This window comes from Prionailurus viverrinus, chromosome E1 (assembly GCF_022837055.1).
Source record: "Prionailurus viverrinus isolate Anna chromosome E1, UM_Priviv_1.0, whole genome shotgun sequence".
Classification (NCBI taxonomy): domain Eukaryota; kingdom Metazoa; phylum Chordata; class Mammalia; order Carnivora; family Felidae; genus Prionailurus; species Prionailurus viverrinus.
This window is the reverse complement of record NC_062574.1, coordinates 3,167,113-3,184,887: the sequence shown is the minus strand read 5'-3', so window position 1 is coordinate 3,184,887 and position 17,775 is coordinate 3,167,113. Positions and strand designations below refer to the sequence as shown.

Below are 17,775 nucleotides of genomic sequence, written 5' to 3'. Positions count from 1 at the left end.
TGCACCACCTTGAAGACAAGAGGAAATTCCTTTGTTGCCTTTCTTGCATCCTCAGTAGCTTCTAGAACAAACAGTGCTCGCCAACCACACAAAGCCACTGGGCCTTCCAAACCTCAGCTCTGCTGTCTGAATCTCTGTCCCCTAAATTCCAAACTCCAGGCGTCTGTGAGTCCACGGAAAGACAGGGATTGGGTATGATGACTTTGCTCTGGTTGAGGTTCCAAACTCCCTTGCTGCTCCTTCCCTTTCCACTGTGTCTAAGAATGCCGCCTGCTTCCGGCCGGAGGACCACATGTCTCCAGGGCCCCCCACCCTCCGCAGGCCTCCGGGCTGGCTTGCTAAGAAGTGGCCCCGTGCAGGTGAGAAAGAGGACAATTCAGGTTGAGGTTGAAACAGGCCTTCCTGTCAGAGTGCAGCTCTGGTGCCTGGAGGGAAAGGGCCCTCGTCCTTACCCGGGGTGGGGTAAACTGAGGCTTGAAGAGTCTTTGCTTAGCCTCCCTCCCCCTCCCCCCCACCATTAATGGAACCTGATATCCTGCCACACTCCCATGAATCTCTTGAACTGCCCCCATTTCTTCCCCAGCAACCTACCTGAACGGCGGACTTCCTCCCATTCTGGAACCATCTAGAGCCTCCTGGTTTTCCTGGCTTCAGAGCCTCCCCCTGCCATCCAAGCCTCTGTCTTCACTGTCAGCCCCGGCTCCCACCCAGCCCTTTGTGTCACTGCCCACACCCCAGAGCGCCAGCTGCCTACACAGAGAAGGATGATACCACACTCTTAATTGCTAGCTTGGGTAACACCTGGCAACCCCAAGGGCTGTTGACATCACACCTACATAAACAGTGTGACTGTCCCCAGACAGAAGCAATACCTGCTCACATACCTTTACAGAGGCAAAGTGGCGCTGGTTTTGCTCACTCCCAAACCATTCTAATGAAACGACGGGACTTTATGGAAATGGGAGTGTTTCTTACCAACCTGTGCTGATTGTACCAGCCGATTTCAGCCAAAACCCATTCCCAGGGAAGCCAGTGAGTCAAAGTTACCCAGACGGGACGGAATGGCCGTTCAATAAATACTTACCGAGTGCCTGTCCTGTTCTGGGCTCCAGGAATAGAGCAGGTGGTGAAACAAGCTTACAGAAAAGAAAGGAAACAGAAAAGAAACATTAGCATGTCGGGGTAGTGAAAGCTACTGAGAAGAAACGAATAGGCTAGAACTTTTCAGTGTTTTTATATTTAGGGTGGCATGTAGGGCGACACCTGGCACGGAGCAGGCACTTAACATTTGCTGAATGGAGAAATAACCTTGCAACGAATGTTCTTAAGTTCTAACATATTTTCATTGCTCTCTGCTGCTGAGCACTTCCCCTTTTTTCTTCCTTTGTGTCGAAGCAGTCTTACCATTTAGAACTCCGATAAAGAACTCTACCATAAAAAAAAAAAAACAACAGTAACAAGAAGCAGTTGACAAAATTTAAAAATTCAGGCAGCTAAGGGGCGCCTGGGTGGCGCAGTCGGTTAAGCGTCCGACTTCAGCCAGGTCACGATCTCGCGGTCTGTGAGTTCGAGCCCCGCGTCGGGCTCTGGGCTGATGGCTCAGAGCCTGGAGCCTATTTCCGACTCTGTGTCTCCCTCTCTCTCTGCCCCTCCCCCGTTCATGCTCTGTCTCTCTCTGTCCCAAAAATAAATAAACGTTGAAAAAAAAAAATTTAAAAAAAAAAAAAAAAAAGAAAAAAAAAGATTCTCTCTTTCTCTTCCCTGGACTCCTCCTCCTCTCTCTCTCTCTTAAAAAAAAAAAAAAAAAAAAAAAAAAAATTCAGGCAGCTAACACACATATCGTATTTCCACCTTGCTCCTAATCAAACACATTCCAAGTAGAACAGCATGTGTGCAAGCAGGGGAGGGGCAGAGAGAGCAGGGGACAGGGGATCCACAGAGGGCTCTGCGCTGACAGCCCCAAGCGGGGCTCACCAACTGTGAGATCATGACCTGAGCTGAAGTCAGACACTTAACGGACTGAACCACCCAGACACTTTTCGGTACTTTGTAACCAAAAGTAATTAAATGTATATTTTTTATTTAAAAAAAAAAAAAACGCATCCAAACTCAAAGCAAGATCATTTGCTCGAAATTCCTTGCAAATGATTTTCTTAAGTCTGTGGCTTTTAGGACCTTTTTATTTTTTTTATTTTTTTATTTTATTTTTTTTTTTAAGTTTTATTTATTTCTGAGAGAGATACAGAGTGTGAGCAGGGGAGGAGCAGAGAGAGAGGGAGACACAGAATCCGAAGCAGGCTCCAGGCCCTGAGCTGTCAGCACAGAACCCGATGCGGGGCTCGAACTCACAAACCGTGAGATCATGACCTGAGCTGAAGTCGGTCTCTCAACCAACTGAGCCACCCAGGCGCCCCTTTTAGGACCTTTTTAAACTCCAGCCTTGAAGCCAAGCCACTCTCTCAGATACAAGAGTCAACGTGGACACGCTGGAGTAAGTTTCGACAGGAAGGCTCCCGCTTGCGTGGCACAGATCACAAGAATTAATTTCTTCTGCTAGGGCTCCCTAATTAGCCCCGTCTGATGGGGTTCCCTCCCGTAAACATAAGTTCTGCAGAAGTCTAGTTTCTACCCTACAATCTTTTCTTTAACAAAATTTTTTAATGTTTATTTATTTTTGAGAAAGAAAGAGACAGAGCATGAGCAGGGGAGGGCCGGAGAGAGAGGGAGACACAGAATCCAAAGCAGGCTCCAGGCTCTGAGATGTCAGCTCAGAGCCTGATGCAGGGCTTGAACCCACCAACCACGAGATCATGACCTGAGCCAAAGTGAGATGCTTAACCCACCGAGCTCCCCAGGCGCCCCTCAACCCTACAATCTTTTCAACTTCGTATCTTCTAAACACCTGTTAACTGACAACGTAATGATATTTGGGATTTTGAATGGTAGAACTATCTTGGAGGTCAACTATCGCTAACTTGGAATATCAGGATTGCTTTTCTGCAGCTCACGTATCTGGAGGCCACTGTCTCAATAAAGGGGAACAATACCCTGACCGTTGACGGTTGTACCCTAACCTGAGTCCATGGGACCTCGGAGGACATTTCACACTAGCCTTTGTCGATTCCTACTCAGTATAATACGGGAACAGGTCCCCATGTCCACTTTGAAAATTACAAAAGGGGGTTTTGTGGGTTTTGAGGCGCTGTGACAGCAAGAGGCCCAGACAAATGCAAAAGGTGGTCAAAGGGTGGCAAGACCCACCCCCCACCCCCAGCCAGAGGGGAGGCCCCGCCCCTCCTCAGGGCTCCCCACCCTGGTGTGAGAGCCCAGTCAGCCTCTGCCTGGAGCCCTTCCCAACCACCGCCTTAGGAATTCAGGAACGTATTCCTCTTGGCCAAATCAGCCCCATCACATTTGATTTTGCTCATTACTTCCCTTCTCGGAGCCTCTTTCTTCCTCTAAAACGAGCAGGTTAAACCCGATGATACTCGCTGTCAGTGCCTGAGAGTCAGGGTGGAGGTTCCAAGCACCCTCTCTGGGGGACCTGAGGTCTCTGCCTCTCCTTGGCCAGTCTGCCCTACAGTCATTCCTAGGTCAGTGGGGGCAGGTCGTATTCTTGTCACGCTCCTTTGCGATGCCCTGGGGAGTCCCTGAACTTGCCGAGAGAACTATCTAAAGTCTGGTGTTTTCGTCTCCTGTGGCCGCTGCCACTAACTACCACAAGCCTTCCGTGGCTTAAAACAACACAAGCGCGTGTGCTCTCCTACAGTTCTTGCCCAAAATGGGACCTACAGGAGGCAATCAACGTGTCAACGTGTCGGCAGGGGCTGGTTCCTGCTGGAGGCTCCAGGGGAGCATGGGTTCTGGCCACTCCCAGCTTCTAGAGACCTCAGGGCTTCTGAGCTCTTGACTGTCTCCTCCAGCAGCTGTTTCTGGGGTCACATTGTCTGATTTTGCCACACACACACACACACACACACACACACACACACGGCTTGCTCTCCTGAGGACTCTTTCGATTCCGTGTGACCCGCCCAGATATCCCAGAATAATCTCCCATTTTCAAAAGCCTTACCCACATCTGCAAGGCCCTCTTTGCCCTAGAAGGTAACACAGTCACGGGCTCTGGAGGTTAAGGATGTGGACAGCTTTGGGGCACTGTTTTTCTAGCTGCCACAAACCATGTTCTCTGACTTCGGCTCAGGTCATGATCTCACGGTTCGTGAGTTCGAGCCCCGCGTCGGGCTCTGTGCTGACAGCTCAGAGCCTGGAGCCTGCTTCGGATTCTGTGTCTCCCTCTCCCTCTCTGCCCCTCCCCTGCTTGTGCTCTCTCTCTCTCTCTTTCTCTCTCTTCCTCAAAAATAAACATTAAAAAAATTAAAAATAAAAAAATAAGATAAAATACCAAGTGTCTGTGTCTGTACCATATAACATCACTTTGCAGGCCACCAGTCATACAAAGCCCATCCGTTGGGGGACAAAAATAGAATCCGGCCTACTGGCTTTACAGAAGAGGGTGATTTGTCCAAGAGCGCACAGCAGCAAAGAGCAAAATTTCAGCAACACCCACAACCTCTCTCCCCCGTCTCCGTGCTCATTAATCACAACTTGAAAGCATGTCAACGTTTTCTGAATAGCACTCCCACATTGGTGATTCATATCGTCTAATACTCAGGTCCCCTTCGGTTACACTCCTGGGTATTTTATATTTAGAAAGTGGAGCATCCTATGGCTTCCCCTGTCGACCAACATTCCTGGCATCCTATTCATCTGTGTTAAACAGCTGCGTGTTAACTTGGTGCACATTTGGACGGCACCCAAGCGCCGAGGAAGAATGAGCTGAAAACGGAGGTCGGTGGCCAGTGGTGACCTTGGACTGCGCTCCCTGGAGTCTGTCCCAGCTGCAGGCTGGACCTCAAAAACCACTTTAGAGAAGACAGCATTGCTTTCCATATGCACGGCGTGGGATGATATAATTACTCTCACATAACAATCGGCGTGCCAGAAGCAATAAAAATAGCTTTCATTTATTGGATACTCGGTATGGGACAGGCCCTGTGATAAGTACCCGCCAAACATCCATTCACAGCAGCTCTGTGAAGTAGCTCTTAGTGTCCCCACTTTACAGATGAGAAAACCAAGTCTCAGAGAAGTTAAGCAACTTGTCCGGATCACCGGGCAGGCATGACAAAGTCTGTATTCATAGAGCCTCTGAAGACACGAGAGAACGAAGAAATCCACCTGAGATGAGGAGGAAGAGTGGAGAACCAAAAAGGCTGGGCAAGCTGCCCGAGGACACACAGCTAACAGGATTCAGGATTCCTCAACGCCCAGACCAGTTCATTCCTTCCGATTTTCTCTCTTAAGCTACTATTTCTTGGATGATTTCTTCAGACACCTGCCTGCTCTGCTTCCGTGTTCTCATCACTCACAAACATCAGTCCTCCCTGGTGCTTTTGTCCCTCTATCATCTTCCCTCAAGTTGAAAGCTGTGGAGAAATCTAATGAGAACCGCAAAGTGACCCTTTAGCTCTTCCTCTGACCCATGGAAAGAAAAAAAAAAAAAAAAGATAGAAAGTGCTAGAAAATCTCTGCGAGTCTGTATTCACTGATTTGGAATTAGTAATTATTTAACCAGAAAAGGATTAAACTTTACCTTTCTTCTCTCCTCCCAAAAAAAACAGATTGCTGAGCAGATAACACAGTGGGAACACGGTTAAATGGGGTCATGATCAAAAGGGAAGCCTGTTAATGAAAATTTTAACCCAAAAGAACCTAAATGCCCATCAGTAGGGTATGATCATATATCCACACAATGGGCACCTGGAAGGCTCAGTCAGTTGAGTGTCCAACTCTTGATTTAGGCTCAGGTCATGATCCTAGTGTCGTGGGATCAAGCCCTGCATCGGGCCCCACGCTGAGCATGGAACCTGCTTAGGATTCCCTCTCTCTCTCCCCCACTCAACGCGTACTCTCTCTCTAAAATAAAATAAAATATGGGGCGCCTGGGTGGCTCAGTCGGTTGGGCGGCCGACTTCGGCTCAGGTCATGATCTCACGGTCCGTGAGTTCGAGCCCCGAATCGGGCTCTGTGCTGACAGCTCGGAGCCTGGAGCCTGTTTCAGATTCTGTGTCTCCCTCTCTCTGACCCTCCCCCGTTCATGCTCTGTCTCTCTCTGTCTCAAAAATAAATAAACGTTAAGAAAAATTTTTTAATAAAATAAAATAAAATAAAATAAAATAAAATAAAATAAAATTCCTCCCAAAATAAAATAAAAATATATCCACACAATGGAGTATCATGTTACCACTAACGATGACATCATAGAACAACGTATCATAATATGAGGACAAATCAGGATTAGTAAGTCAAAAGCATGACTACAAATTAAGATGACTCTGTTTTTATTTTTGTAAGTACATGGCTATAGAAAAATTGATTTATATTTTCTTTTTTGTGCATACCTGTATTTTCCAAATTTTCTACAGCAAATACAGATTACTTTCTTAATCCAAGGAAGGGAAAAATATCATTAAAAATTAGAATAACAATGAGATATAACTTTCTGCTAATCAGATTAGAAAACTGTAAAAGAAATGATAATGTGGGAGCCCGGATGGCTCAGTCTGTTAAGCATCCAACTTCGGCTCGGGTCATGATCTCACAGTTTGTGGGTTCGAGCCCCGTGTCAGGTTCTGTGCTGACAGCTCAGAGCCCGGAGCCTGCTTCGGATTCTGTGTCTCCCTCTCTCTCTGCCCCTCCCCAACTTGTACTCGCTCACTCTCTCAAAAATAAAATCAACTTTTAAAAAATGTTTAAAGAGGGGCGCCTGGGTGGCGCAGTCGGTTAAGCATCCGACTTCAGCCAGGTCACGATCTCGCGGTCCGTGAGTTCGAGCCCCACGTCGGGCTCTGGGCTGATGGCTCGGAGCCTGGAGCCTGTTTCCGATTCTGTGTCTCCCTCTTTCTCTGCCCCTCCCCCGTTCATGCTCTGTCTCTCTCTGTCCCAAAAATAAATAAAAAAACGTTGAAAAAAAAATTAAAAAAAAAATGTTTAAAGAAATAATAATAGGATAAAATAAATGATAATACTCAGTGCTGCTAACAGTATGAGAAAGCCAGGGTGCCTGAGTGGCTCAGTCAGTTGAGTGTCCAGCTCTTGATTTCAGCTCAGGTCATGATCCCAGTGTCGTGGGATCAAGCCCCACATGGGGCTAAGATTCTTTCTCTCTGTCTCCCTCTTCCCCTCACCCCCACTCATGTGTGCTGTCTCTCAAATAAAAAACAAAAAAAAGTATGAGAAAGCCAATGCTCTTGTACAACACTGGTTAGAGTGCAAATATCACTATCACAGTTACCAGGATGGACTGAATACTTGTATCTTTACTTCCTCTTGAAACACCACAACAAAGACAGGACAAGAGTCCTAAAAGGCAGAAATCCACCAGGACAGCAGGACAGTGCACAGAAGAGAAGACAACGGTGGACACAAGATGTTACCAGAATCTGGGGAGATGGAAGGGAGATTGGTGAGTGGTAGCTGTTGGAGTGGATCAGAGAAGTCTGGAAACTGAATGCCAACCAGAAGCAAGCAGTGTTGTGCCTCTGTCCTACCGACAGGCTCAAGAATTGGAGGCGACAGCTTATGTCAGAAGGTGGTGTGGGGTGGGGCTAAAAACAGGAAGATCTGTTGAAAGTACAGCGTGTTTACAAAACACTCAGAGGCTGATTTCACAGCCCAGGCAATTGATAAGCCAAGGTATTTATCTTTCCCACCCTAGCAGGAGGAGGACATTTATTCTCTGGAGAAACTAAACCAGAGAAGCTCCAGACCAGAGGGCAAGGCTTAGTCACCATACCACAAAGAGAAGGGAGATAGAGGGAGGGCAGATCCTTCAAAGGCTGCATATTGAATGATGAGATCCCAGCTTCCTTCCCCTGACAGCCCCCCAAGAATGCCTACAGCCTAGCTTGTATCCTCCAGGCAGGAGATCAGAGACTCTCTCTCAACAGAACCCAACTGGCTCCAGAGAGGTCTCCCAACCACAGCACCTGGTCTGCCCACCAGATTGCCTCAGGGAGAGGCCCAACAGCCAACAGGATCCTCCACCCAATCCCTCCCCCCACACCTACACGGAGCCTCCAATCAGCTTCTAGTTCCTTGATCATAAAAATGAACATTTAGGGGCGCCTGGGTGGCGCAGTCGGTTAAGCGTCCGACTTCAGCCAGGTCACGATCTCGCGGTCCGTGAGTTCGAGCCCCGCGTCAGGCTCTGGGCTGATGGCTCGGAGCCTGGAGCCTGTTTCCGATTCTGTGTCTCCCTCTCTCTCTGCCCCTCCCCCATTCATGCTCTGTCTCTCTCTGTCCCAAAAATAAATAAAAAACGTTGAAAAAAAAAATTAAAAAAAAAAAAAAAAAAAAAATGAACATTTAGCAAGGAACCCACAAACGTTTGAAAAAGCCTCCAATATAAAAGATAGAACAAAATCACACAAAGGAAACAGGAGTAGTAGATACAATGGAGGGAGCAGAGATAAAACAGAAAAAGAAAATTTATCCTTACCTTTAATGTTTATTTATTTTTGAGAGAGAGAGAGAGAGAGGCAGAGAGAGAGAGAGGGAGAGACAGAATCCAAAGCAGGTTCCAGGCTCTGAGCTGTCAGCACAGAGCCCAATGTGGGGCTTGAACCCACCAACTGTGAGATCATGACCTGAGCCAAAGTTGGATGCTTAACTGACAGAGACACCCCAGAACCCCAAAAAAGAAAGACTTTAATATCTTCAGAGAAATAAAGATATCATCACATCCATAAAACAAGAACGTGGTGCTACAAAAAAGGAGCAAGACAAGAACCTTTTTTTTTTTTAATGAGGGTTGAAATTAAAATATGCAGTTTAAAAAAAGATGGCAACAGAGATGATCTGATGTGCCTGTTCCTAATGAGAAAATATAAAAGCCCTGTTGGAGGGGAATCAGTGATACATATGTAAAAACTAAGAAAACAAAAAACTGAAGCAACCGTCAACTCCAGGGGGGAGAAATTAAACAAAAGGAAGGAAATAGTAACAATAAACTAGATAGCTCTGAGAACAATACTTACATAGTTATGGCATAACATACTTCTATAATGTAAACTGAACACTGATTTAACCAAAATTTGTGATATAACCATACCAGGAAGATGTGGGAGCAATGATATAGATAGGGTGATGTATCCTTACCTTTTGTAATAAGTAAATAAATAATGACTACAGTAGAAAAAAAGAACAGCCATACAACCACTTTAGAAACAACAAAAATCGGGGCGCCTGGGTGGCGCAGTCGGTTAAGCGTCCGACTTCAGCCAGGTCACGATCTTGCGGTCCGTGGGTTCGAGCCCCGCGTCGGGCTCTGGGCTGATGGCTCGGAGCCTGGAGCCTGTTTCCGATTCTGTGTCTCCCTCTCTCTCTGCCCCTCCCCCGTTCATGCTCTGTCTCTCTCTGTCCCAAAAATAAATAAACGTCGAAAAAAAAAAAAATTAAAAAAAAAAAAAAAAAAGAAACAACAAAAATAATTGCTAGTGTTTATGTCTGGTAGGGAGAACTTGGAAGTGGGAAGATGAGACAGGGAAACGCTATTTTTTTTTTTATTGTGTGGCTTTAATAAAAAAATTTTAAATAAATACAAAGTATGACATTTATTAGAGGAATTTGGATGAATGAATTAGGACTATAAATATATGCATAACCTTTCATCCAGCAGTCAATTTGTAAGAATTTATACAAAGGAAATAATAGGGCTAATATGCAAAGATGTATGTTCAATGGTGGTTACTGGAGAATTGTTTCTTCTTATACCAATAAATAGGAAATAGCCTAAACATCCATTGGTAGAGACTGAGTTGATAAATTATGGTATGTCCACACACTGGAATACTACACAGCTGTTAAGAAAGACAAGCTAGAGGGGCACCCGGGTGGCTCAGGTGGTTAAGTGTCTGACTCCTGATTTCGGCTCAGGTCATGGGTGCCTGGGATAGAGCCACGCATCAGTCTCTGTGCTGACAGCACAGAACCTACTTGGGATTCTCTCTCTCCCTCATTATCTGCCCCTCCCCACCTACACACTCTGTCTTACTCGTTCAAAATAATTAAATAAACATTAAAAAAAGACAGACAAGATAGATATTTATAAACTAACGTGAGGGGTACCTGGGTGGCTCAGTCGGTTGAGCATCCGAATTTGGCTCAAGTCATGATCTCGTGGTTTGTGGGTTCGAGCCCAGCATCAGGCTCTGTGCTGACAGCTCAGAGCCTGGAGCCTGTTTCAGATTCTGTGTCTCCCAATCCCTCTCTGCCCCTCCCTGACTCTAGTGCTCTGTCTCCCTCTGTCTTTCAAAACTAAATAAATGTTAAAAAAAAAAATTTTTTTTTTAACTAACATGAGATGATACTCAAGTGATATTATTAAAGGAGAAAAGGTTAAAGGACAGTAAATAGAGTTGGACATAAGAAATATTTATTGTAGAAGTCTAGTTAATTTCCAGAATATAGAATATAAGAACTCCTATAACTCAACAACAACAACAACAACAACTCAGTTGAGAACTGTGTGAAAGGGGTGCCTGGGTGGCTCAGTTGGTTGAGTGTCCGACTTCAGCTCAGGTCATGGGTTTGTGGGTTTGAGCCCCTGCATCAGGCTCTGTACTGACAGCTCACAGCCTGAAGACAGCTTCGGATTCTTTGTCTCCCTCTCTCTCTCTCTCTCTCTGCCCCTCCCCTGCTTACATTCTCTTTCTCTCAAGAATAAACATTAAGGGGCGCCTGGGTGGCTCAGTCGGTTGAGCGTCCGGCTTCAGCTCAGGTCACGATCTTGCGGTCCGTGAGTTCGAGCCCCGCGTCAGGCTCTGGGCTGATGGCCCAGAGCCTGGAGCCTGCTTCCGATTCTGTGTCTCCCTCTCTCTCTGCCCCTCCCCCGTTCATGCTCTGTCTCTCTCTGTCTCAAAAATAAATAAATGTTAAAAAAAAATTTTTTTAATAAAAAATAAAAATAAATAAACATTAAAATTGTTTTTTAATTTTTTTTAGTCTAGAAATCTATACGCCAAAAATGTCCATAGTCATCTTTGGGGATGGAATCATGCAAAAACTTTCACTTTCTCTGTATTGTTGGGGTTTATAGCAACTATCATACCAGTTAAAAAAAAAAAAAAAAGGTCTAGTTCCATTTAGAAAATGAAATAAAAGTAGGGGCATCTGGGTGGCTCAGTCGGTAAAGTGTCTGACTTGTGATTTCTGCTCAGGTCATGATCCCATGATTCGTGGGTTTGAGCCCCAAGTCGGGCTCTGTGCTGTGCTGACAACATGTAGCCTGCTCTCTCTCTCTCTCTGCCTTTCCCCTGCTTGCACTCTCTTTCATAATAAATAAATAAACTTTAAAATTAAAAAAAAAAAAAAAAAAAAACGAACTAAAAGTAACCTCAAGTCCTGAAGGATATCATCTTACAGTTTACAAAACACTTTCGTCATCATCGTCCCGCTTCAGCATCACAGAAATCCCACAAAATAGAGACACCGTGTCATTCCGTAGACGAGAAAACAGGTTCATGGGCTCGGAGAAATCTACCCATGAGTGAGACAAGGAGCCAGGATTCGTGGCAATCTCCTAACTTGGTCGGCTCGGTGTGATTTTTAAGCATCACAGGGACCGTGTCTCAGTCAGTCCCAGATAAACCTGTCTGAACCCGGGAAACTCTCTCTGCACCCCAGGAAGAAGCTACCCGGGCAGCCCAGGAAATAGAAAAACAAATCAAGGGATCTTGGGGAGACGTGGACAGGCAGTGTGGTTTCAGGAAGCCACCCAAGCAAAACTCCCGCGTCACAGCCAGAGAAATAACCAGCTTCACATACTGACCTCAGCCTTTGACAGCTCCCCCCAACCCCAACCATGGACGAAGAGGGTCCGCAGACCACCAGGACCCCTTGGCCCTGGTGTCTCTCGGGTCCACCCTCGCCTGGCCCAGAACTTCTCCGATCACACTCTCCCACCCCGCCTCGTGCGCCCTACCCTCCCAGTAGCAGGACGGTACCTGGTCCTGTGTCCCAGGGCTCACCGATCAGACCAAGAGCAGCACGCTGGGGGCGGGCTGGACCCGCTGAAACAAAGCGGAAGTCAACAGGAAGCGTGAGAATCACCTTTTGACAGAGGCACACGGGCACAGGAAGTGGGTTGTGGCCTGAAGGCTGGGGCCTGGCATCTGGAAGTGAGGCAACCCTTCCAGCTTCCCTGGCCTCTGAGGAAGGGAAGAGAGAGATCAAGCCTCGCTTACCTCCTCGGCCACACTTTTTCATGGCTCCCCATTTTCACTACCCACGCATGCACGCCCCCGTCCCCGTGTTTGGACGGGACCGGAAGGGCAGGGGAAAGGCTGTCACTCACTAAGGACGGGAGACGCACAGAACACGGGAGACGGTGAAGTCAAGACTTGGGGGTCCGAGTCTCACTTTCCCCATCTACGAAATGGGGGTGATTCCAGGGCTGGCCTCACAAGTCATGTGTGCAGCGGGCTTCACGTATGTCCCCTGGAGTCCCTTCAGTGGGTGCTGGTGTCCTTCCTCCTCTCTGCCTCTCCAGACCTGCCCCCACTCCTCAATCATGACCAGATCAGACCACCCCTGGTCTGGGGACTCACCCTGAACGCTGCCTACAGGCCTCACGTATCATTTAGTCGCACCATATGGGAGAAGCACTTTTTTTGTTTGTTTGTTTATGTATTTGTTTTGAGACAGAGAGAGAGAGAGCAGGGGAGGGGCAGAGAGACAGAGAATCCCAAGCGGGCTCTGTGCTGTCAGCGCAGAGCCCAACACGGGGCTCAGTCTCGCAAACCGTGGTATCATGACCTGAGCCAAAATCAAGAATCCGATGCTCAACCGAATGAGCCACCCAGATGCCCCTCTGCATCATTTTTAAGAATCACTACTGAGGCCCTATACTGACCATTCCTTTCCCGGGGTGATGTGTGACCTCCCCGGGGTCACCCAGTGAGGGTAGAGGCTGCATGGATCTGTCTCTGTATCCCCAGGAACATTCAGCAGAACGCTAGAAGTTAATCCATAAGTGTCGCCAGTCTTCCAGATGCTATGGAAACACCACCGTATTTATTTTATTTTTTTTAATTTTTTTTTCAACGTTTTTATTTATTTTTGGGACAGAGAGAGACAGAGCACGAATGGGGGAGGGGCAGAGAGAGAGGGAGACACAGAATCGGAAACAGGCTCCAGGCTCCGAGCCATCAGCCCAGAGCCTGACGCAGGGCTCGAACTCACGGACCGCGAGATCGTGACCTGGCTGAAGTCGGACGCTTAACTGACTGCGCCACCCAGGCGCCCCAACACCACCGTATTTAAAGTGCGCAGGCAAACTCAGGAGCCTGGGCTGAGGACCCCACACCAGTGGGCAGGAGGCTGTGGCAAAGCCCTACATGAGGGCAGGACCAGGGTAAGCCTCGGCTCCTCTTAGCGCCTCTCTCACAACCCCCGAAAGCCCTAAAGATGTGAAATGGGGCAATAAACGAAAGCTTGATGTGTCAGGAAGTCTAGCTCCTACCCCCCCTATCCATTTCCAGAAGGATCCCTGCTGAGCCCGAAGTAATGCTCAAATCCCCCTCAAAAGCAATTCTTAGGCTTGTCACCAGATCAGGAGACCAGCCCTCCTCCCAGCTCTCTGTCCTCACCTCCCAAAACTCCTTCTTTTCAGATGATGACACCTTCTTCAAGATTACTCCCTCCGAGGGGCGCCTGGGTGGCGCAGTTGGTTAAGCGTCCGACTTCAGCCAGGTCACGATCTCGCGGTCCGGGAGTTCGAGCCCCGCCTTGGGCTCTGGGCTGATGGCTCAGAGCCTGGAGCCTGTTTCAGATTCTGTGTCTCCCTCTCTCTCTGCCCCTCCCCTGTTCATGCTCTGTCTCTCTCTGTCCCAAAAATAAATAAACGTTGAAAAAAAAATTAAAAAAAAAAAAAAGATTACTCCCTCCGATGTACCACTCCCCAGGGTCCCCACCTAGCTTATTCTTTTTTTGAAGTTTATTTATCTTTGAGAGGGAAAGAGAGACAAAGCAGGAGCAGGGGAGGGGCAGAGAGATAAGGAGACACAGAATCTGAAGAAGGCTCCAGGCTCCGAGCAAGTGTTCAGCACAGAGGCCGACGTGGGGCTCGAACCCACGAACCGTGAGATCATGACCTGAGCCAAAGTCAGTCACTTAACCAACTGAGCCACCCAGGCGCCCCTCTTCCCATCGTACAGACGAGGAAACTGAGACCCAAAGAGGCCACACAGCTTGCCTAAGGTCACACAGTAAGTGGACTCACACTCAAACTTGCGTTGCAGACATTTCAATGACATTTCATTCTAGGAGGCTGTAAACTCTGAGGACAGAGCCAAGGTTTGCTCCTCTCCCACCTCCCATGTTGCACAGAAATGGGACCTTGCAGGCAGTGTGTTCAAAACATTAAAACTACTGAACATAAGTCATCACCAGGGAGCTGGTTAGAAATGCAGGACCTCGGGGGGCGCCTGGGGGGCGCAGTCGGTTAAGCGTCCGACTTCAGCCAGGTCACTATCTCGCGGTCCGTGAGTTCGAGCACCACGTCAGGCTCTGGGCTGATGGCTCAGAGCCTGGAGCCTGTTTCAGATTCTGTGTCTCCCTCTCTCTCTGCCCCTCCCCTGTTCATGCTCTGTCTCTCTCTGTCCCAAAAAGAAATAAACGTTGAAAAAAGTATATTTAAAAAAAGAAAAAAAGAAATGCAGGACCTCGGGTCCCGGGCCAGCCCTACTGAATCAAAACTCATGGGGTGCCTGGCTGGCTCAGTTACTAGAGCATGAAACTCTCTTCAGGGTGTAAGTTTGAGCCCCACTTTGGGGGTAGAGATTACTTAAAAATAAAATCTTAGGGGGCGCCTGGGTGGCTCCGTTGGCTGGGCATCCGACTTCGGCTCAGGTCACGATCTTGTGGTTCATGAGTTCGAAGCCCCCATCGGGCACTGGGATAACAGCTCAGAGCCTGGAGCCTGCTTCAGAGTCTGTGTCTCCCTCTCTCTCTGCCCACCCCCCCATGCTTTCTCTCTCTCTCTCTCTCTCTCTCTCAAAAATAAACATTTAAAAAAATAAAAATATTTTGGGATGAGCACTGGGTGTTGTATGGAAACCAATTTGACAATAAATTTCATATTTAAAAAATAATAAAATAAAATAAAATTTTTAAGAAAAAATAAATAAAAATAAAACAAATAAAATCTTAAATTAAAAAAAAAAACTTGTATTTTCACGAGGGAACCAGTTAGTTGGTTTATCAAAGTTTTCAACCCACAGCGTTCTAAATTGAATTGAACAGATGGCACTACACAGCCACAGAGAAAGCAAACATATGGGGGGGGGGGGGAACAACACCCTTACAGGGCTCTTGATCTTGGGGGATTCACCGCTGGAGGAAGCACAGAGCCAAAACGTTAGGGCTCAAGGCTCCCCCTGCCTCAGTTTCCACTTCCTAGGTGCTCAAGCAAGATGTTGGCCCTCCAAGTCTGGATGGCAACAACACATCTTTAGAGCGCCACCTGCTGGTTGTGTTTAGGTATTCATGATACGTTTCATCCCCCTGCAGAGAGCGGCAGCTCAGGGTCTGCTGCGGGTTGAGCTGTCTCCGGGATTCTCATCGTCCTTGCCAGCCTGGTTTATTTCTGCTCCTTCTCTGGCCTTCAGCATCCACCATTCACTATTTCTGTTACTGGTTCAGATAACCCGTTCTTCTATAAACGATAATGTGGTACCCCACGCTTGAGTAGCTCCTTGACCTCAATTCAGTTCAGCTCAATAGGCATTTCTTGAGCTCCTATTGGGAGAAAAGCATGTGACTTCAACCAAACATTCCTTATCTCACTAACATTAAAGCAAAGGGTCAAGCCAGGCACTTAGCGTTCCAACCAAGGCATAAAGATTTAAAATGGATCCCTACCAGGGGCGCCCGGGTGGCTCAGTCGGTTGGGTGTCCAACTTCAGCTCAGGTCATGATCTCGCGGTTCATGGGTTCAAGCCCCACGTGAGGCTCTGTGCTGACAGCTCAGAGCCTGGAGCCTGCTTTGGATTCTGTGTCTCCCTCTCTCTGCTCATGCTCTGTGTGTGTGTGTGTGTGTGTGTGTGTGTGTGTGTGTGTGTCAAAAATAAGTAAACATTAAAAATTAAAAAAAAAACTGATCCCTATCAGAAAGTGTTTGCAACATCCACATGGACATATGTCTATTTACCTATACTTACATCCATCTAAAACAAATAAGAAAAGGGAAGCATCCAACTAGAAACCAGCAAAAGGTATAGATAAGTTCATAGCAGAAGAAATACACATAGGCAAAGGCATTTTTAAGAAACATCTCTTTCTTCTATTCTTTTAAATTTGATTTTAAAAATTATTCTATTTTCCCCATTAGCTTCATAATTACACATTCTTTTACCATTCCTTTAATGGTTATCAAGAGATTATGTGGGGGAGCCTGGATGGCTCAGTTGGTTGAGCATCCAACTTCCGTTCAGGTCATGATCTCGCAGTCCATGAGTTCAAGCCCCACGCCAGGCTCTGTGCTGACAGCTCAGAGCCTGGAGCCTGCTTCAGATTCTGTGTCTCCCTCTCTCTCTGCCCCTCCCCCACTCACACTCTGTCTCTCTCTCTCTCTCTCTCTCTCTCTCTCTCTCTCCTTCAAAAAATAAAATAAAATAAAATAAACATTTAAAAAAAAAGAAATGACTTGTTTAAAAAAATGATGTGCCTCTTTGAAATATTAATCTACCATAACTTGTATGTTTACCACTCCCCAGATAGTGCAAGAATCTTACAATTGAGGGGCGCCTGGGTGGCTCAGTCGGTTAAGCGGCCGACTTCGGCTCAGGTCATGATCTCGCGGTCCGTGAGTTCAAGCCCCGCGTCGGGCTCTGTGCTGACAGCTCAGAGCCTGGAGCCTGTTTCAGATTCTGTGTCTCCCTCTCTCTGACCCTCCCCTGTTCATGCTCTGTCTCTTCCTGTCTCAAAAATAAATAAAACGTTAAAAAAAATTAAAAAAAAAAAGAATCTTACAATTGAACTCCACCTACCCCCCTCCTGCCTTCTGGTTATTATTGTCAAGTATTTTAATGCTTCACAAATTTTTAAACTCTTAAGACATTATTTTTCTATACAGCCAATATTCACGTATATATAATGCAGTTACCTTTTGTCATTCATTCATTCCTTCATTCTTCCCATTGGGAACATTTTCTCTCCCTGTTTTCATTTGTAAACCTCTCTGTTCCACCTTCATTTTTGAAGAATATTTTTCTCCATATAAAATCCTAGATTGGCAGCTATTTCTTTCAGTCATTTAAAGATTATACCATGTAGCCTTTTGCTCACTCCTGAGGCACATAGACCATGTGGCCTTGACTTCCACTGTCTCCTGGATCCCACCATTTATCTTGAAAATGAGCTCTCAGTATTGTTATCACTCCTCTACAAGTAATGTGGCTTTTTTCTCTCAGCCAACTTTTTAAAATTCTCTTTTCTTTTGTTTTCAGAAGTTTGACTACAATGTGCCTATGGGGGGATTTTTTGGTATTTATTTTGCTTGAGGGTTGTTGTTTCTTGAATCTGTGGCTTAATGTCTTGCATTAATATTATAAAATTTGTAATCAGTAACTCTTGAACTACTGTTTCTGAACCAGTCACTCGCTATCCTTTACTTGAATGACTCCAGGGAAATGTATTTAGACCTCTATACCA

General features: G+C 46.6%; 1 protein-coding gene across 1 annotated transcript in view; it reads right to left on the bottom strand.

The window, feature by feature from the left end:
• Positions 1–17,775, bottom strand: part of NDEL1 (nudE neurodevelopment protein 1 like 1) — an 89,330-nt gene that overhangs the window by 68,241 nt on the left and 3,314 nt on the right. The window contains exons 2-3 of the mRNA XM_047833224.1: positions 12,069–12,272; positions 1,085–1,136 (exon numbers count right to left, since the gene is read on the bottom strand). The gene's annotated coding sequence lies outside the window, so the exon portion shown is untranslated. The remainder of the gene's footprint in view (positions 1–1,084; positions 1,137–12,068; positions 12,273–17,775) is intronic.